The following is a 23073-nucleotide window of genomic DNA, read 5'->3' on the forward strand; positions in this document are numbered from 1 at the left end:
CAGCAGCAACAGCTACAACGGCAGTAGTAGTATTAGCAGTGGCAGCAGTAGTAGTATTAGTAGTATTAGTATTAGTGGTAGCAGTAATAGTAGTAGTGGTAGCAAGAGTAGCAGTAGTTGTAGTATTAGCAGTGGTAGCAGTAGTAGCATTAATAGTAGTGGTAGCAGTAATAGTAGCATTTGTTGTAGGAGTAGCAGTAGCAGTTGCAGGAGTGGTAGCAGTAATAGTGCTAGTAGTAGCAATAGTAGCATTATAAGTAGTATTTATAGCAGTAGCAGCAGTAAAAGTAACAGTTGAAGCAGTAATAGTAGTATTATTTACAGCGGTAGTAGTAGTAATAGTATCTGCAGTAGGAGTAGCAATAGTAATAGCAGTAAAATCATTAATAGTAGTAGTAGTAGAATTAGAATTAGTAGTAGTAGTAGTAGTAGTATCTTTAGCAGTGGTAGCAGTAGTAGCAGTAATAGTAGTAGCAGTCGTAGTAGTATTTGTAGGAGGAGTAGCAGTAGTAGTAATAGTCGTGATAACAGTAGAATTAGTAACAGTAGCAGTAGTATTAGTGGCAGTATTAGAAGCAGTAGTAGTAGTGGTAGTAGAAGCATCAGTAGCAGTAGAAGTTACAGTAGCATAAGTTGCAGTAGTAGTAGCAACAGCAGCAGCGCTAGCAGTTTTAGTTGCAGACGCATTAATTGCAGTAGTAGTAGCATCAGCGGCAGCAATAGCAGTAGTACTTGCAGTAGCATTAGTTGCTGTAGTAGTAGCAGCAGCATTAGCAGTAGTAGTTGCAGCAGCAGCAGTAGTAGCAAAAGTATTAGAAGTAGCAGTAGTAGTATCATTCGTAGGAGTAGTATTAGAATTTGTAGCGGTAGCAGTAGTATCTTTAGTAGTAGCAATAATGGTAGTAGTAGTAGCAGTAATAGTAATAGTAACAGTAGTAGAAGTCGTAGTAGTATTTGTAGTAAGAGTAGCAGTTGTAGTATTAGTAGTGGTATCAGTAGCTTTAGTAACAGTTGCAGTAGTAGTAGCGGCTGTATTATTAGCAGTAGTAGTAGTGGTAGTAGCATCAGTAGTAGTATTAGCAGTAGCAGCAGCTGTAGCAGTAGCAGTTGCAGTAGCATTAGTTGCAGTAGCAGTAGCAGCAGCAGCGGTAGCAGTTGTAGTTGCAGTAGCATTAGCTGCAGTAGTGGTAGCAACAGCAGCGGTAGCAGTCTTAGTTGCAGTAGCATTAGTTGCAGGAGTAGTAGCAGCAGCAGCGGTAGCAGTTTTAGTTGCAGTAGCATTAGTTGCAGCAGTAGTTGCAGTAGCAGAACAGTAACGGAAGCAGCTACAGTAGCATTGGATGCAGGAGTAGTAGCAACATCAGTAGCAGCACTAGCAAAAGTATTAGCAGTAGCAGTAGTAGTATCATTCGTAGGGGTAGTTACAGTAGCAATAGTAGTTGTAATAGCAGCAAATTAGTTGTGATTGTCGTTTTTGTTGTTTGTGTTCTTGACAATGGCTAATATAGTGACCACTTAAATAACGATCATGACAGCTGTTACTTCTGGCTCCGTTTTTGTACATTTTCAAGAGGTTTGCAAAATTCCCTAATTAATTGATTAAACAAGAAAGCAAATAAGAAAGAGAACAAACGCATACATTCATACATACAGCAGACACACATAGATGCATTCATGTAAAACATTCATAAAAACAGACAGACTTAACTTACAGACTCGCATGCATCCAGACAGAGTAACATACAGGTTGGCATACTATAAAAAGCCCGACAATAATGTTTCATTTTGTGCACTCTATAAATTTTCCATTGCTTTTATATCTAGGAACTTCTGGTTGATAATAGCTTTTAACGTTCCTGGTCTATTTTGGTTGGCTACACTAACATAGGCTTAAATATTTATAAAATACGAATGCCCACGGATTAAAGGAAGAAGAAAAAAAAAACGCCTGACAGCAAACGCAGTTTTAGGTTTTTTTTTAATCAAATATAGCAAATCAACATTTATCACGCTGATCAGATATGTCAAGTGCTGTCTTCCAGATCATGGAACCTACCGACTGCATAATGGTTGGATAAATTGTCCTGACATTTTTTTTTTCGTTTTCTATGACTAAATATGGTTTTCAAATTGCTTCAGGTATTGATATCCGTCAGGGTATATGAGTACATAACGCTCTTACTCTTGAGGTTATGGGGTGTACATGGTGGGAATGAAGGAGCAGTTAAATATATATATATATATATATATATATATATATATATATATATATATATATATATATATATATATATATATATATATATATATATATATAATTTAGGCATATGTCAATAATAATAATAATAATAATAATAATAGTTATTATTATTATTATTATTAACATCGACATCATCTGAACAAACAATGTTCTTGTGTGGATTTATGAATCCATTTATCGACATACGTACATGTGAACAAAATGAATTGTATGGTCATCTAATTATTTATCTAAATTATTATCAACTGTATCGAAACAAGCCGTATTAATAGTTAAGGACTTACCTTCCTTGTTTCCCCACTTATAGGCAGATTTGCTAAATACACATAAATAGTACAAAGGTCCTGAACACCTCACGCATTTGGATACAATATGGACAAAGGCTTTGACAAAGTCGAATTTATGTGATAAGGGAAAATGTTGATCAAGAAAACACACACATACATGCAGAGGCGTTTAAAGGTAAGTTATTACATACATACATACATACATACATACATACACACACACACACACATACATACATACATACATACATACATACATGCATGCGTACATCTTGTTTTCTTCGCATTTGTCATATACATCAAGTTGTATGTTCTTGTTGTCTGAATAATCTGCAATAACAAATTCATTTACTGGTAAAATTTGCATTTTGTCGCACAGTAATTTACATAATATGTGTCTTGTCAATTGGGATAAAAAAAAGATTCTACATTACTAGGTAATCATAGGTTTGCTTTTTGGCAGTGAGCCATGCAAAGATTTGGTTCCACGTATCTCAGCATAATAACGCCATTAAATAATAATCAAGGCTGTCAAATCGGACTGAAAATTACCGAAGCTAATACCAGTGTCTGGTTTAAGCATCACATTTACATCCACCGACGACCCTCTAACTAACAGTTAGGGAATGTTTCGTACAAGAAATGGGAACTCAGTTGGTATAAGCTGATTCATATGGCTTTACCGCTTGTGCTATCTTGACATAATTTGCGGTGCTATTGTTTACATTGTGAAGTGAACTAGATAAAGGGTCCCATTGTTGAGTGACATTTGCGTGCAAGAAGACTATCCAGTGATCGAATATTTTATCTTGGTCAACTTTCTGGTCATACTTGCGAGAATGTTCGACGCCATGTTAGGTTTCTGTCTGTAAAGAATTTCAATATATCTTCCCCATGCATTGTTTACATCATTTGCAAGATCTGCGTGCATCCATGCGTGCATAGAGGTACAATGGGCAGATTGCTTCAGGTGACACACTTATTCCCATCTTCACCCAAACAACCTAGAGGGCTGGTGCGTACAAACTATTAAGGAACTTATAAAAAGCTTTACTGCTATCGACAAAATAATTTTTGCCAAATAAAGAAAGTATTCTTTACAATATATATATGGTGCGAAAGGGCAATAACTGTTGGTGTCCATTGACTGGGTGGGGGACTCGTGTGGTATGATCTGTATGGTAAAGATTTGTAATAATAAATTTTAAAGAAAACGCGATTTGCAAAGGAACATTCGCTTGCACTGCATGTGGGATAGGTACAAAAAGCAAAATGTGCAATCACTGCGCAGTTTGAGCATTGAAGGACTCACGGTACTAATTCCACTCCAATGGTAAACATATGGAAACACTATCATATTCAAAATTCAATAACTTAAAATTTATGGGTGCTGATAATGACACCTACAATTTTTCGTGCACATCTAACCTTGGTGCAAGCTTATGTGTGGAGAACACCATATGACCCGCGGCAATTTGTTTACATACATGTGCATGAAACACGTGTTATTGATTCTGCACCAAATGAATCAGATGCTACTTTCAGTATTGAATACTCCTGAGTCAAGCCTGTAAAAATGCTAAAATTGCATCAGTAGAAATTTGTCAATATTTATTTTACATTACATATAGGATAAGCTCTCAAAAGATATTTTTCCTAAAATTTTAATTTTCATTATTAACCAATTATGGACCACCAAACCTGTAAATACTCTATTATTTCTTCACCCATTTCTAGACTGGTTCACAGTTCTTCCGTATAATTAGTACCGTGTGTCCTATAACCAGATTTAATTTTTTTTTGAAAAAGTTGTATTTTACTCCTTGATATTAGAGCATAATTGTAAGAAAGAATTGGCCATGCTTGTGCATGGATAATAGTGCAATAGCATTTTATGTGATACCAATATCTGTAGTTAAATTGCATCCGCATTACATGTTGCTGTGTTGTATTGTACTTATTAATGGATTATTCTTGTTATTAAAATAATTGTTTTCTGCCTTTGTATCTTCATGTTATCTTTCTATGGCATGCATGCTACACAAAAGAAACACAAGCATGCTGACATCAGCAAGTATGACATCACAGGGTATCAAATTACCTGACGCATTGTATTTTCATCTCTCACTGGCTATAAGACAAGTTTTAAATGTTTTAAATTTCAAAATTGCATTTCTTTTCTTGCTGACTCTCACAGAAATAACATACAGTGCATCCCTATTCACATCAATCAAACAAAACAAATAAGTGTGCCACATGACAGGTCAAAATGATACGAGGCCATTGCCCTTTTGTGACTAAAACAAATACACACACCCATGAAGCATCAAGAGATGCTGATATTCCAAACTTATTTAAACTATCATCACATGTGATTCATGACCCCCAAATGTTAATAAAAAGGTATAAAAGCCAAGGAAGAGTTCCATAAGCTGTATTATACTGAATAATTAAATAACATAGTGCTACTTTTTAGTATAAAACTATGGGGAAGGGTGAATAAGCATAGAATAGACAGAGTAATTTCTTCAAGCCTGGTAATGTTCCCCACAACTAAGGGGGTGGGGGGGAATGTGTATCAACCCAAATAACACATCAACATGAGGCATGTTACATAAGGACATCAAGAGACAAATTTGAAAAGATATCCAAAGTTCCTATAATGCTGACATTGATGTTGGAGACAGAAAGTGTATGCACAAACTGTTATGACTCAAGCTGGTATGCTGGAGGTGGAGAAATGTGTGAAAAACTTTGCTATGCCAAGACAAGTTCATGTCTCTATGCAATATGCAGACACTGATAATAATTGTCACTGAATACACTACTTGTTAAATTTAAGTAATAGAATTGAATTGCATATTGAAGTTGTCTAATACATAAACATATACCTACATTTACCCAAAGCTCATAAAAAGTTAAGAAAAAGTCTAAAAATCATTACTGTGGCTGCTTTCCACTATAAGCAGTGTTAAATTACTTACTTTTTAATATAAAGCTGAAAAAAATGCATACATTATTGAACAAAAGAGAAACAAAGCAATCATTGCAATCACTCAATTACAGTCAAAGGGGAGGTAATACACCTTGATTTGGCAAACCAAATAGCAAGCTCTAATTTACAGCTAAATGATTCCTTACTATTACTTGATGGTAAGAACAGAGCAATGTAGGTTTTATAAATAGCTTTTGTTTCAAATATGAAACCATATTTCTGACATGAAGCTTGTTTTCATTTATTCACAACAACATATATGGTGAACAAAACACATATCGCTTAGTGCACGCAGTAATCAAATGCTGAGATTTGGAATAATGTGTTCTGAGACCACAAGTTGCAACACCCTGAGTATGAAGGTTTTCTATCATGGGACTTGGTACATGAAGAAAAAAGAGATCTGGTTTGGTGGGAGAGAGCAGTATGTTCACCATGCAGTTATACATCAAGAATGTTTCAACTGTATGAAGAGAGGTTGGGGAAGAAAAACTGCCTGTGTAAAGAATGCAATACAGATAGGACTTTTGCAGAGTTATATTTGGAATGAAGGGTTGAAAACTATTATTTTAAGTGAAAATATCCCTCCCTGCTCCCTCAACAAAAGGAATGCAGAAAAGTTCCAATACTGTTTACCCAAAAATGTAATGTACCAATATGAGAAACATGCTGAACATAGAATAGGTGTCAAGGAGTTTAATTCTAGGATAAGAAATAAGACCGGTATAATTGATATTCAATGTGACTCGACATATAATAATTCAATTTACAGGTTGAGGCAATGCAGCATGTGCAGTTTTGTGCACAGTCCTTATTTTTACAATGTTCTCTGCTTTGATCTGCTGAGTGTGTTTCTAAAGTTAAATGATCAGTACTGATACATAAGTGATTGTGACATAAGTGGCTTACATATAAAATCTCCCCCACCCCCACCCCCTTTTGGGGAATTGTTGCATGTGTTAAATGGTATTTAACCATATAGGCCAATCTATGGGTACCATCATATGAAATTCTGCCATCAGGCCATACTATGCTCTTTTCCCTATGGCCTGAGCTATCTACTTCCACTCTCCAGTGTATAAAACCATCCCCATCTGTCTTTTGTATAGAATTTTTCTCCAAAACCATATTCAAACCATGATAAAAAGACTCCATTATGATTGTCATATGTAAAAACCACCAAATTGATACCCTGTATGCACGTGGTAACCATGGAAACAACAATTCCTATTATGGTATAGGTCGCATATAGGACTCACGGTACTAATTCCACTCCAATGGTAAACATATGGAAACACTATCATATTCAAAATTCAATAACTTAAAATTTATGGGTGCTGATAATGACACCTAAAATTTTTCGTGCACATCTAACCTTGGTGCAAGTTTATGTGTGGAGAACACCATATGACCCGCGGCAATTTGTTTACATACATGTGCATGAAACACGTGTTATTGATTCTGCACCAAATGAATCAGGTGCTACTTTCAGTATTGAGTACTCCTGAGTCAAGCCTGTAAAAATGCTAAAATTGCATCAGTAGAAATTTGTCAATATTTTTTTTACATTACATATAGGATAAGCTCTCAAAAGGTATTTTTCCTAAAATTTTAATTTTCATTATTAACCAATTATGGACCACCAAACCTGTAAATACTCTATTATTTCTTCACCCATTTCTAGACTGGTTCACAGTTCTTCCGTATAATTAGTACCGTGTGTCCTGAAGCCACAGCGAAAGACAGTGGTCACATTTTAGCATGACTGTAAGCGTATTGCAAGGCTAGAAGATTTGAATTAGATGAAGTGCCCATTTAGGTTGTTATACGCATATTAGTTTTTCTAATTAGAGACGCATACTCCTAAAATGAGAGACATTAGTGCAATAAATGATTTACATTTAGGCAAACATTGTGTGGGTAACTATAATGCAAATGGACAGTGCAGCAAGCTTAACATTGTGTATTTCAAATTGGAGACACATATCACTCCAAAATGTATCATACAAAATTCCGATTCGAATTAAAACTTTGCTACTCTCGATTATATGCAAGGATCAAACATGATTTTTTAGACGTGCTGCACTTTGGAGAGAACATAAGAAGCGTATGTTTTATCGTTATACAGCAGAAATCACAATAGCCGTGCTTCTTTTGCTTCATTTTGAAAATGTATTTGACTCAGATGTATGGCCTTGTTAAAACATATGCATTTATTTTTTGTATTGAAAAACCAATAATACGTCTGTACAGCTTATTTTTTTTTTTGTCGCAGCATCAAGTTGTGTGGTATTTTTAATGGTCAAGACTAAAACATTGTCTGGTATTGAACGAGGAACGGGAGGGGAAGATCAACTTTCTTCATAGAAACTTTGTGCAAGAGACACAAATCGGATTAGCTTTAATTTTAGATTTCGGCTTAGACATATTGCCACAAACCTTTTTTTGATAAAGATTAATTTAAGTGATAATGATTAATGCACTTTCTGTAAGGAGGGAACAGAACACGTTAAGCACTTATTCTATGACTGTTCAGTTGCTGAACTATTTTAGTAATTATTTGCGGAATGGATCTAAACTTACGACCCTATTTTAAAATTAGATGATACGATGTCATTATCGGAAATAAAAACATTGATGGTATTATCAACTTTTTAAAATTTGATTGCACAAAATTAGATATACAGATCAGATTGTCCATCAAACATTCCAAATTTCACGTATTATTCAAATCGTGCTTTATCATAGAATAGTCTCGAAAAATATGTCACCAAAGTGAATAACAGAAGTGATGAGTTTAAGAAAAAGTGGACAGTTTTGTCAGCGTTTGGTTTGATTTCATAGTTTTGTGTTCCTTTCACTTCAAACAAACAAATAGGCAATGTAAATCACCTTCAGGCTTGTAAATGATTAGTTCTTTTTCTACAATAGTTGTGAGTGTACGTGTCTAATTGTGAATGTGAGTATGTATTGTGTGGTGTCTAAATAACGGAACATTAGTAAACTTAGGAAGGAAAATAATTTTAAGGTAATACCCCGTACATATGATAAGGTAGTGATGTAGGAAAACATGTAAAAAATTCTGATAAGTTATGATCAATACAAAAGAACAACAGAAACCTTTCTTCGTTGGTATTGTTCAGTATTCAGAAAGCATAGCCAATGTGATAAGAAAAAGTGAATATAAATAAATATAAATAAGCCTTGAACGTATGTTCCTTCACACCATGCAGACGAGTCTTTACCTCCCCTTGATGGTTTATAGAATTATCTGGCGCCTTATTTGCATCTTTGTAATTACTATTCTCAACTTTTCTGGTTTTAGAATAAATATGGAAAGCAACAAAGGTAATTTCGATTGGAACAAAAGGTAGCAGCAAGAAATATTTTACACGATGTATAAACTTAATTGGAGTTATACCAAATTTGTTTTCTTTAGTATAAACTTTTCAATCAATTTAGAAACAAAATCTAAACTCTTAAATATTTGTAACATATAAGGGAAATGAAAAACTGCTAATTAAATGGAACAAGAGGTGTTTCAATCCATTCGGAAAGATAACAGTTATAAAAGTTTTATCTGTCACTAAATTCAATCATTTGTTTCTGTCACTAATACACTAATACATCCATGAAGCAGGTGATTGTTAAAATATGGCTTATTGCTGACATTACATTATATGGCAAAAGTGAGTATTACAAAACAAGCTTTCAGAAAGGCGTCGTATTTTTCAGTGATTTTGTAAAACAGGGTGTCTAATGGATAAGTTTTGATAGTTATGAAACCTGATTTTCGGTAATCGTTAATTTTTTATCTTTATAAGAATACTTGATGCTCTATAGTCAATTCTGACCCTAATCTACAAGAATGTTTTATAAATACTGTTGTGGTTACGATCATACAAACTAAAACATAATGTAGAGTTATTATGATAAGACGAAAGACGCAACAATTGGCAAAGGTGAAGCAGACATGGCCGAATGAATTGACCTCTGACCATCCGAATCAAGTAAAACTAAACCTGATTTGCTTCCTTATGATAACAAAGTCAACACGTAGCTAATGGCGACTACGCTATTGGGTAGGTACAACTCCAAAACTTAATCAACTGTTAAAATATTTTCATCATTGTGGCACATCGGATACTAGGTCATCAACTATTGAAACACGGATGTTTCACCGGGTTTTGATTATTCATTCTGTATGTATGTATTCTGGGCAAAATGATAAACAAAAGCACATAAGCAGAAAAGACTGTTGACTTTCGTAGGAAAAACAGATGACTTTTCTTTACCTAATAACGTATATACCAGCAGTTTTGTGTTGTTAAATAGCTAGTAGCTTTTACTACTATAATATATTGCTAATGAAAACTATCCCCGTGAAGATGAACCAGTCATTATGGCTGTAGTACTCTGTGTAGATTAGTAATAGGGCACTAATACTTTGGACCGGTGAAGTAGTCAGTTAGATAATATTCAGCTGTGTAACTGAAGTATTCAATCGGGTAGTAGTACTAAGTGTAGTGAAAATAGTCAGTCGGGTACTAGAACTCTATTTAGATCAAGTTAAAATATTCGGTTGGGTACTAGTCCTTTATTTCGTTTAAGTTGTCGATGAGAAATACAATTTAAACGATATTCTTATCATTACGTCAACCAATGTTTAATAAAAAAAAGTTAGAATACATAATTTAGACAAACATGTCAGTGATTTGAATGAAACAACTCTCAAGAAGTAAACTACTGTAGTAGTAGGTACTACTGAAAATCAACGAACAACGTGAACACTTTCATAAAGAATTCACGGTCTTCCAAATCATCGTCGATGTCGTCGTGATTTGTAGCTTATATCGTCATTAATAGTAGTTTCTGCAGTATCATGAGTATGTACTCTTTGAACATACACACATACATACATACATACATACATAGTACTCATCCAAGTTAAAGAATGGGATAGTATGTTGCCACATTTAATGTTATACATTTTACAAGCTACAGTGGCCTAGTGGTTAGAGCGTCCGCCTCGGATGCGGGAGGTCGTGGGTTCGATCCCCGTCTGAGTCATACCAAAGACTTATAAACATAGTACTAACAGCAGCCTCGCTTGGCGTTCAGCATTAAGAGTTATTGTTAGGACTGGTCGGCCTGGTGTCAGGATAATGTGACATCGTGCTACATGTCTGAGGCATGATGCCCAAGTGCTAGACATCACTAGAAACTGCCACATTGCAGACAACGTAGCGATATGACTGAACAATGGTTAAAGCTACGTTAAAAATCGAAATCACACACACACACACACACACACACACACACAAGCTATTCAAATCCTGTTTCAAGAACTGAACACTTTGATAAAAATATATGCCAATGTAAATAGTTTCTTTCTTTAAGTTATGAGATATCACGACCTAACTGATTTCGAGTAGAAAAATACACTAACATTTGAACTGGCCGAATTCCTTTCCTATTGTTTGTGTTTTATTTATTTTTTGTCATTTATTTGTTTCTTTATATCTGTATTCATTTGTTTATACGCCCTGTTGACTCAAAAACATATTGCTACGCGTTTAGGCTCTAATAAACAGTAAAACAGTAAAACAGAAAGAGTGACAACAACAAGCTTTTTAAAAAATAATTTATTTTCCCGGAAAAGTTTGGTAAAATGAAAAAAGGAGAAGAACTTACGGTTTCAAGAATCAAATCAAAAAATAATCTAAGAATAATCCACGAATTATTTTGCAAAAGTCCTAGTAACAAATGTTCTAATAATTTCAAGTTCGAATAAATCCAAGATGGATGACTATGACGTATGCTGTGATCAGTACTGTGCTTATCTATAGTTCCTTTTAAAAATACAAATGATGGTATTCTGTTGCTGGAAATCCAAATTAAATTTGTAAGCAATCTCTTTCCAAAATTTCTGTGTGAGCACTCCTCAAAATATTTCCAGAGAAAAAAGAATTAATCCTTTTGAAATCGAACTTATCTGAAGAACATTATAGCTCAAAATCTGGCTACAACAAACTAACTTAACATCAGTGTAAAATGCTCCAAATTGTGATATCTCTCTCTAAAACAAAGGTCATATTGTATTATAAGACACAGTTTCGAAATTCCCCAAGTTGCGAAATCAGCAGGGGGATCACGTGATCATGTTTATATCACGTATACAGAATATGAGCTTGATTAGACCAATAATTTTCTCTAAGAAATAAAAAAATAAAAAAAGTTGTTTGCATCTTAAACCCAAAGCCCCATCATGACCTTGACAACAAACAGTCATTTTAAAATAGAAATAGAACTTTGTTTACTAATTTTGAATCAAGGTAAGCATCTAGGCCAACACCAGGTGTTTATGAAAAGAATGATTCAAGTCAACCAATTTTCAAGAAAAATATCATCTCCAGTGAAAAAAAGTACATTATAATGTCATATAATAGAATAACAAGTTTTTAATTGATAAACTATGAAATTAAACTAAATTAAATATGAATTAAATCAGATATACGTAACAATATATATATATATATATATATATATATATATATATATGAATTAAATCAGATATACGTAACAATATATATATATATATATATATATATATATATATATATATATATATATATATATATATATATATATATATAACTGTAACAATTCGACTCTTGAAGATATTAGTACGATGAAGAAAATACGTACGGATAAGTAACAAAGTCAAATTTTACAATTTATCAAACGACCAGAAAGATTAGAAGACTCCATCTAATTAGAAATCCTGTCGAATGAAAGAGGGAAAGATCATAAGAAAGATCCTCTCTGGGGTTCACTGTTCTTTTTTAAAACTTTTTCATGGAGAGAAATTTCAAAGTCAGTTTTTAACTTTAAAATGGGAATCTTAACGAGCTACAGTCTTAATATTGGCAACATCTTGTAAGCACTTATTACAGAAACACTTCAATCGAAACTGCTCTCTCTCTCTCTCTCTCTCTCTCTCTCTCTCTCTCTCTCATTAGTTGCTATATTGTGAGATAGTGTGCAATCTCCAGGTAAAGATACCCTTTATTTCGAGATATACATTATGGGTAAATATTACTGCTTTTACTTCCTCTATCAGCTGAATTTTGCCATTACTTGCAAGTACATAACTATCCATTTCTTTTGTAGTAATTGACGGCTATACCTATTATTCCATGCAATGCACATAAAATAACGAAAGCTTCAAAACCTCTGAGAATAGGATCATACGTTCCTTTCCTTTGACTATAACTGATTTCTGCAGTGATTCAATTTTTATTTAACACGCTCCAGTTATGTCTGCGAAGTCTGTAATCATAACAAACTTTTTAAAATCATCATATAATTTTGATCTCTTTTTGTTTGCATATGATATTTTAACGTTTATCCTCATTGGCTGTATTTTATAATCCTCATACATAACTCCTGGAAATAGTTGCCTAAAAGAATTATTAAAATTAGGAAACATGGTACTGACAAAAGGGTGTGAGAGAAATGAATTAACATTGAAAATATTCAGTAATTGATGAATATAATTGGCATTATTTACAGTGAACTTTCAAAATACGATTAGAATGGAAAGCAGGAGATTTTAAAGTTTATTTATCGTTTTTGTCAATGACTGGCTACAAATCATGTATGTTTGAGAAACAAATCATAATATATGAAGCTTCAAAGAATAGGCTTTAAAAGATTCTTATGTAGGTAAATAAAACGAAGAACACCCACCCCCATCAAAGAAGAATCGATCGATTCATTTTTATCTGGTCCATCCTCTCTTTTTTCACACCCATACCCAAAGACCAAAACAACGAGATTTGCACTGGCAAGAAATGTAGCCAGCTTCGATAGCCAAGGTTCCAATATGTTCCAGTATGTTAACCCTATATACACATTGGTGGATCAAGCTGATATTTGTGTGCTTCGGATCTGTGAGTTTCATTGGATGCGGCGGTAAGCCATCGCATCGAAACGAAATTAAGTTGTTCAAATTTGAACACCTTACCTGCATGATCTTTGTGCAAGGTTGACATTGTCGGGGTGGGAGTGTGATAAAAGCGCATCACCCATCCAGAAAAGTCCCATACGCTTATTAATAATAAAATAATAATCTTACACAATAAAATAAAATATTTCTGAATAAAATATTATCAGAATAAAAATAGATCTGAATGAGAATTATTATTATAATCGAAATAAATGTTTCTTTTTACTATGGTGAGAAAAGAATTATTCTGTTTAGCTGTAACCACAGTCAATAATAAACAGCACTCACTTTCACAATCACTACTTTGTCACTGTTTTCATTTTTGCTTTTACAAAATCTTTCTAAACTGCCTTACAAGCGTATTCACCAAATTTTTTGTTTCGTACTTGTGAGATAATTCTGATCTAATTTTTTAATCGCGCGTGCGAAAGAAACGAATTCTTCAACTTTGGTATGTTTGACTGTCACCAAAGGTTGTAATATGGACAGTTGAATCAGCTTAATGAATCGATATCCTGCTGGTAATGTATATCTAACTTCAAATTTTTGTTGTTGTGAGAATTCAAAATCACAAGAAAAAAAAATCAGGATTTGGTTGATCAGAATTTTTTATACCGTTATGTTGTAATTTTCGAAGTCCAGAAATAATAGAATTAATACTTTCAAAATTTATTATATAAGAAACATATATTTTAAAAACAATATTTACAAAACACAACACCCATGTTAATACCTATATTGCTTAGCGACATTGTAGCAGGTCCAGATGGTGATACAAAACACTTACATATCACAACCTTCATGTAAGCCCCTACACTGCAAACGACATTGTAGGAGGTCCAGATGGTGATACAAAACACTTACATATCACAACCTTCATGTAAGCCCCTACACTGCAAACGACATTCTAGCAGGTCCAGATGGTGATACAAAACACTTACATATCACAACCTTCATGTAAGCCCCTACACTGCAAACGACATTGTAGCAGGTCCAGATGGTGATACAAAACACTTACATATCACAACCTTCATGTAAGCCCCTACACTGCAAACGACATTCTAGCAGGTCTAGAGGGTGATACGAAATATATAAGAACTTATATCTAAGGACGGCACAACACCCATGTGAACCTATATATTGCCAAACGACATTCTAGCGAGTCCAGAGGGCGATACGAAATATATACAATCTTAGATCAATTGAAGGCACAACATATAGTAGCATATTTAAAACATCATTTATAAACTTAGCTCTAAAGACGGCACAACATATAGTAGCATATTTTCAGCATTCTATACAATCTTTGCTCTAACGACGGCACAATGCATATACGGGGAGCCTTCTCTACCTTCACAAATGTGCACTACTTGCCCCATAATCAACCACGTGGTGAGTTGGTGGGAAGGTGTACCTGTTTGTTAAAGTTCGAGCATGGGGAGGAATCTATAAAAGAAACCAATGTGATTATCACTCTACCAACGACAAAGTTGTCAGTGATGGGATTAGAACGCCAGACCTCCAGCATGAGATACCATCACGCTAGCACTGCACAACGGACCATCCTTGCAGATACATGTTGCAGAAATTATTATGAAGTTACCTATGTTGGATTCCTACACATGATTAATATACTGAACAAATAATAATTATTATGAACTGCAGCGTGGATTTATTTCAATTTCCAAACAAGCCATGAAAAATAATCGCAAATATAGTTTTGCCGAGTTAAACAACATGTTAGGTCTGTATACAGCTATCTTACCAAGATATCTAAAATTAACTTAGCTCTATTACATAAACGAAGCGTGTGTCTTACTATTATTCTGAAATTATCAAGAACGAAGTCAAAAGGTGTATATATCCTTCACCCATCTCCACATTAACATATTTCATAGCTGTCTTTGAAATTATTTTTTGCTTACCTGTGCCACCAAATTTGCAATTCTGACTTTGTGTTACAGGTCGTATATTACTCAAGGACTTTTCTTTTGGATCTGACTTCATGTGATCGATCACAAGACCCTTTTAGATTAGTCCATGAAATTACTCATATATAAATTCATGAGAGAGATAATGTTTTCTTTCCCCCAGCAGGAAACATGAGATAACCAGTATTAATAACAGTACTGACTTATTCCTGGTCAAAAATGTCTGATAATACCATCACGAGATGTTTCTTAATTCTTGATGATGGGATGTTTTAAATTTTTTTTGTTCCATTTATATAATAATAGCATCTGTCAAAATAGGTATTTTTGAAAATCTAGAGACAGTGTCTTGAGCGTTTTTTTTTACTTTGGCGGCGTTAAATTTTTAATCATAATATCGTTTTAGCTCACGTATTTTTTTTACCACCACATTCATTTGACACACAACTGCGTTTCTCCTCTTACCATGACGTCACATATCGAACACGGTTTTGGTCCTAGACTCCCTCTTCGCACACTTCGCATATGAAGCCCATATAATTCCTCTACGCAAGCTTTGTTACAAGGAAATGAAGAACCGATCATTAGACATTTACAGTAATTTTTGGTTTGAATCATTATATATATATATATGTATGTGTGTGTGTGTGTCTGTGTGTGTGTGTGTGTGTGCATTTACTTCAATTTAAATATATATTTGTCTTAATTATAAAATGGAAGAGTTTGAGAGATTATCTACAATCGAATCTTCTAAGGCTAGATTCGAGCTTGACAGAAGAACCCCTGACTTGTCGAGGTGAGCTACGGTTGACCCGACGAAAACACTGATTAAAAGTATTCATGATGCCAAGAAAGAATTTGGCAGCGATGGTGCATCTCATGTGTGGTCAGCATTCAGAATCATGCTTGACACCGAAGGTGTTAACGATGCTGCAGTGAATGACGATTATTAATTATCTCGACAATCAAAGATACTTTTTAGAGTAAACTTTATAGTAGCGGTAAATACCGCGGAAGTAAACGATACTTGGATTATTCGTGACAAGTTTGGCCCTTTTATGAATCTGCCGACGGTGAAATGAAGGATATTTTTTACAAATATAATAAAAATACAAATATAATCAAATATCAGAATTATCATCAATACAATCTGTATATGGTCCTGTGACCAGACATAAGACTGTTTATCTTAATGGACCAGGGTGTTCTGGTAAAACAAAACATATAATCAAATTATTTCGTGGACGTGATATAATTGTATTAACCCCTACACATAGACTCGCTAGAGAAATGAACCAACGAGGCGTTGGATCTCATATTTATCATAACTTCTTCCGATGGAAGGGAGATACATAGACTCCTGAACGAATTGTGAAAAATATATTCCATAGATTATTATATGGGATGAAATATGTACAGTGTTGCAGGAGACATTAAAATATATCATGATTGGTTGTTGACAACAAATACTGCTGTGATAATGTCTGGTGATCATGACCAACCGCCAGCTTTTGATGGATTGTCTCCACTTGAATGGCTGAAAACGTTTGTGGATTATTATAAGGAGATTACTGATATCATAGAACGTTTGATCCAGAATTAAGAGAGATTAAGAAATCAATCAGACTACAACCAAATAATTTGTAGTGTAAAATAATGCGTGAGATAATTTCAGAAACTCATATGGACCATTTTTGTAATTAATTGGGACCGGTTGACTTTATAGTTACGATTAGAAATGTATTTCGTGATAAACTTCAACAAAAAGTATTAATATTACATTAAGAAAACATTTCTAATCTACCCGTACCCTTCATGGCAAAATATAGACGTTGAACTTCCAGGTTGTGGTAGTAAACAAAATCTTGTATGAAATGATATTGTTCTGGTTCCTGTCAGCGTTTTTGAGAGCGCGTTAACAATGGACAAAACTCCATGGACACTAGTATATACTGTAACGATTCATTCGTAAGAAGGATGAACTATTTTGGATACTAATATTTGGATTGTTGATGATCGCATCGAATGGTCAAACTTAGTTTATCCCGACGTGTCTCGAGTCAGAAGAATATCTCATTTGCGGAGGGTTATCATAAACTTCACAGAAAATAATAATCAAACTCAGGAAACCAAAGATGATGTAAAAAGAAAAATAGTTAAAACGGTTTGACAAAAAATATAAGCGCAACTTTGATTTCGACCCTGAATGTATCATGACATTGAAACAACGACAAAATGATAATCGTGTGAGCTGTGACAAAGTAAAGTTGTGGCAGTATTCAAATAAAAATCCAAGACAGTTTACCGTGGATAGAATTAATAATAATCCTGGTCACACACATGAAAATGTGATACTTAGCTGTCTTGATTGTAATCGACCTCATGGCGCTATTTCACAAAAGTGAACGCGGTGGTAATTGTTTGTCTTCAGGAGTTATTTGTAATTGTTTACGTACAAATACATGCGTAAAAGCAGTTTAATCTAATCTGTAGATTGCAGGTCTACCCGTAGATCTTGCCACGCTGGAAATTTTATGTGTCATCTCACTCCAAATATGTCCAGTTGCTCTTTTATACCCCCTTCAAGTTCACCATTTTCATACGAATACCTCACAGTCACGGTACTGGTTGTTTTGAGAAGGAGTCATGTCGTTGTATTGGTATATGATTTTTTTTGTGATCGCATTAATGGGTTTCATATAAATTGCACGAGTAATTTCATTACTTAACGCAGCTATCGCACTTGTTAATCTTGCAGCCTACTCATGAGATCTCATATCTTTATTAATTTTTTTCAGGGATATTTTCTGCGCATACTAATATCCCAATAACCGCTAAGAAAGTGTTCGATTAAATCGTTCAGCAATTTCCTAATCGCGATGAATTGCGGTATGTACTGGTCTGATTTTGACGTTATGTTTTTTTTTTTCATCATAGATGATACTGCTGCTAGGAATTCCTTGCCAGGATCAACCTGTAGCAACTGTGGCCATCGGAACGGTGGATAAATTCGTTTAAAAGCAGATGCAACTTCAATTGCTGTTTTAGTTGATAGTGGTTCTGCTTGATTTCATCAACTTGCAACGTCAATGACAGTTAGCGCGTATTTGTATGTGCGTGATTGACGTCTACTTGTCCTAATAGTATCGTTTAGTAAAAATAGAATATATGTTTGATGAATTTCGTTGCGAGCGTTGATATCCGAATGTGCGTACTGAATTTATTTAGGGGGTGGTAAATAAATTTGCCATATTGCCTGTCGTGCTAACATTATTGCAGCAACATAACGTGTAACATTTTCTGTATCAGCAAGTTTACTAATCGCTGCTCTACCCCTCCATACTTTTGGATAACAATAAATCGAGTCAATAATAATAATAATAATAATAATAATAATAATAATAATCGGTTGATTAATTACCGGCCCCTAATATTAGTTTACCTTTCATTGCAAATTTTGCCAAGAAGCTAGCAAGTTTTTCTCTGAGAGATTTATGTTTAATGGAATTTAACGAGTGAATCAACTACACATCTGCAATATGTCGTTGTTGTAAATCCTTATTTTTATACGCAACATCATCAACGTGACATGCTTGATCAATGGCAATTAATTGGATACTCTTCAGGTTATCGTTGATCTCGCTCGTCAAGTCGGATATCAAGTCGGGTTCCATGACCACAATAATTATATCCAGGAAGATGTTTTTCTCCTGGATACTTAGCCCATGGAGCTCCTGGTAATTTTCCTAATGAGGTAGCGATATCTCCACCTGTTTTCCTTGATTTGTCAAGGGAGATAAATTTGTATTTTTTACCACATTTTACACACTTACCTGTAAGCGCACACTTTTATGTTTTGTTATTATTGTTGTTAATCCACTTGTAGGGGAGGATGCTCTGTACCGAACATAATATAAATTCATAACATTTATTATATTTGTGCAACATGGATGTCATTGATTTCTCAGCGACACGTAAATTATCATCCAGCGCTAATTCTGTCAGAGCAATTATCATTGGTCCATCTAGGTCTGGTGAGACGCAACTGATTTTTAATCTGATAACGAGATTGCTCAAGTGGGATAAGTTATTTTTAGTGACATTATCCGTAGATGATCAGCAATGCTACGATATGCTTACAGATTTTAATGAAAATCCAAAATTGTTGGACCAGGATGGTAATTATATTATTGATTTTATCACCGATAATGATGAAACCCAATCTGTCGATGACCTCGATGGATTGATTAATAACCTCGTAGTATACGATGATGTGATGCTGGACAAAGAATCAAATCCAGCTCGGATATTTTCTCGAGGCAGACACAAAAGCACCGATGTTAAATATGTTACATAGCGCAATACACAAATACCTAAATTGATTAGAGATAACTGCAATATTTTAGTTGTGTTTAAGGGAGTCGATACACATACTCTGCGAAATATTCATCAGAATTGATGTTCAGGGGATACGGATATGACTAATTTCAGAAACTTCTTTTCAGGTGCGCATGCTACCCCACAAGGATTTATCACGATACATTTACATGATCCTCGTTCGCGATATTGTGTAGGTCTTGATAACATTTTTGGTTAAGAAACGACAGCAGGGAGGGTGACGACCAACAATGAGTGTCCTGGTGGGTAAAAGAACACGCATACAAATTTGAAAACACGAGCGACAAAAATAAAGTAGCAAAATGGGTCAACCCAATTAGAGAAAATCTCGGTCGGTTCGAGGCTTCGGTTTGACATTATTGACATTGTATTTTCTTTTTGTTTTCGTTGGAAGCTTTATTTTCAAAATAGACTTGATCCACAGCTGGTCTGCTCCTCGTAAACATTTGTTTAAGATTGAGTGGTCTATTTTAGTCATAGAATTTCAAAGTATAGGGCATGAACTTTTCGGAAAATATATGCCCGCCGCCTTTCAAGAATTAGCATTCAGTGCATGCATTTGATAATGAAACTATACTAAACTCTTTATTTTTAATTCCATTGGATAGTTTCATTAAAAATTAACTGTAGCCGAAACTAATAGGCAATAAATGACACAGCAAAGGATCTCTTCTTCGCAGCATGTGCCTCAAGATGCAAGGTACGTGATAACAGTAATAATAATAATAATAATAATAATAATAATAATTTAAAATAATAATAATAATAATAATAATAATAATAATAAAAATAATAATGAAGAGAAAAAGAAGAAGACGAATATTAATGAGAAGAATGCTGCTCATATTGCTGTTGGGTAGATCGATCTGTTTGTTTGTTATCAAATTGACTGTGACACTTTTCCAAATGAATCTATGTTCGTAAAATATTGTACGCCAAGTTCGTCTTTTTACTTCTTTATGTGCATTCTTCCAGCTCGAATCAGTGTGTATCTTTATCATCAATTTAATTACTATCCAATAATATTTATACATGATTTCATGAGATCTTGCAGTTATATATATATATATATATATATATATATATATATATATATATATATATATATATATATATATATATATATATATATATATATATATATATATTTATGTGTGTGTGTGTGTGTGTGTCAAACATATTCAGTTAATCTCCTGCAATCGAAAACGAATGTCTTTGGTTTGACTCATCCGATATTCGAACCCGCAGCCTCATGCACTAGAGGTGGATGATCTGACCACTTAGACCACTGGAGCGGTTTAAAGGAATTGTTATAATAAAATCCAACACACACCGTTACGAATAACCAAAACCACGGCGAACAGTTGCATGTGCATCATGAACTACTCTTCATCAAAGGTGGATATATCATAGGATTGTATCCATCTGAGTTACAAATTCACAGGTGACAGCAATATAAATGTTGTCATTTTCAATATACAGAGTAAATGGAAGAGTTAAACAAAGGAATTATCTAAGCTAGACTCCACAGACTTGCCCATACGGAAACTTTGTCATTCCTTAACAGAAGTCGGTTAGGCCCCAATTTGTAAATGCTTAATAATGGGTATCTTATCTTTCGTCCCTTTCTTATGACTTTCAAATCGTGCGCTCATTAATTTCAGCCCTCAATTTCGTGGATGCTCCTTATGTTGACGGACTCTTTTCTGTGCTGTTAAAATATATTTACAATATTAATTGCATTAAAACGTGACCTATCTACCCTTCAGGTCAGATACGATGCTTCTCGCAATTGTTGTATGATGTCATATGAACTCCTACATGTCAGCAGTGCCAACTGGACAATCGTTTGTTTTTCCATGATTGATATGATTATGTTGAGTACCGAATGAGAAACTAAGCAGCTTCGTGCGTTTATATGAGCTCCTCCAGACACAACACAGCGGTAACTTTTATTTACTCAGATGCAAAACTCGTCCCTGTTATAACTTAAATTGCAAAATGTCCTGTAAAATAAATATGACTGTGTTTTCGAATCGTTAGTGCATAAACGTTGTTTTTAAATATTGGTAATCGCTCTGGTGCTTTGGTGACTTTGAACATTTTCTTGTGACATTCTTTGGACCAAAATGTAATCGAGATTTAATTTAATTTTTTATTTTATTTATTTTTTTGGGTTATTTTGGGGGGTTTGTTGTTTTGTGTGTGTGTGTGTGTGGGGGGGTAGTCCTGTGCACAAAGTCATGTATCTGTTTGCTTAAACATGGTACAGAACAAGTGCCCGAAAAACGGATTTGAAATTCAGCGATGTTTTATTGGAGAGAGTTTTTTAATAAAGAAAAAGACTTTTAATGCCTTATGTCTCTGGCTATATAATCGGGATGATGTTTTATAGATTCAATTAATAACGTACCTTGTTTTCCCTCTGGAAATAAGAATAATATAATTTCAAGATGCATAACTGAAGAAACAAACCAATCTTTGTATGGTAAAATACTTTTAATCAAAGAATTTTTTCCTGCTTGTAAAGTATGATTTTAAGAAACAAACATTTTAGAGAGTGAAATTCATCTTTTAGAAACGGAGAATGAGGCGGCGTGATGATTGATGAGTTGGCGCCACAAAAATGTGCCTGATAATTTCAAATCGAGAGAACACTTAGGACTAGTTGAATTTAAAATTTAACGTAAAGGTATATAAAACAACTATTAAAGATTATTATTATTCTTGAGTTATTATTATAGCAGCACTAGTAGTAGTAGTAGCAGCAGTAGTAGCAGCAATAGTAGTAGTAGTAACACTAGCAGCAGTAGTAGTATTATCAGTGGTAGCAGTTATAGTAGTATTTGTAGAATGAGTAGCAGTAGTAGTAGTATCAACAGTGGTAGTAGTATTAGTATTTGTAGTGGGAGTAGCAGTAATAGTAGTAGCAGTGGTTTCAGCAGTAGTAACAACAGTAGCAGTTGTAGTATTAGCAGTGCAGCAGTAGTAGTATTAGTAGTAGTGTTCTCAGTAATATTAGTAGTGGTAGCAGGAGTTGCAGTAGTAGTATAGCTGTGGTAGCGGTAGCGGTAGCAACAGTAGCATTAGCAGTGGTAGCAATAGTAGTATTAGCAATGGTAGCAGTATTTGTAGCAGTAGTAGTAGTGGTAGTATCAGCGGTAGTAGTAGAAGCAGTAGCAGCAGCAGTA

At 34.3% G+C, this 23073-nt stretch overlaps 1 protein-coding gene across 2 annotated transcripts in view; it reads left to right on the forward strand.

Annotated features, from left to right (window-relative positions):
• Positions 1–23073, forward strand: part of LOC149781602 (cyclic AMP-dependent transcription factor ATF-3-like) — a 56555-nt gene that overhangs the window by 2752 nt on the left and 30730 nt on the right. The window contains exon 1 of one of the 2 annotated variants that reach the window (XM_089934763.1): positions 20462–20582. The exons of the other annotated variant lie outside the window; for it this stretch is intronic. The gene's annotated coding sequence lies outside the window, so the exon portion shown is untranslated. Of the gene's footprint in view, positions 1–20461; positions 20583–23073 lie in introns of those variants that run through there. 2 annotated transcript variants of the gene reach the window in all.

This window comes from Sinohyriopsis cumingii, chromosome 15 (assembly GCF_028554795.1).
Source record: "Sinohyriopsis cumingii isolate HCF-2022 chromosome 15, ASM2855479v2, whole genome shotgun sequence".
NCBI lineage: Eukaryota > Metazoa > Mollusca > Bivalvia > Unionida > Unionidae > Sinohyriopsis > Sinohyriopsis cumingii.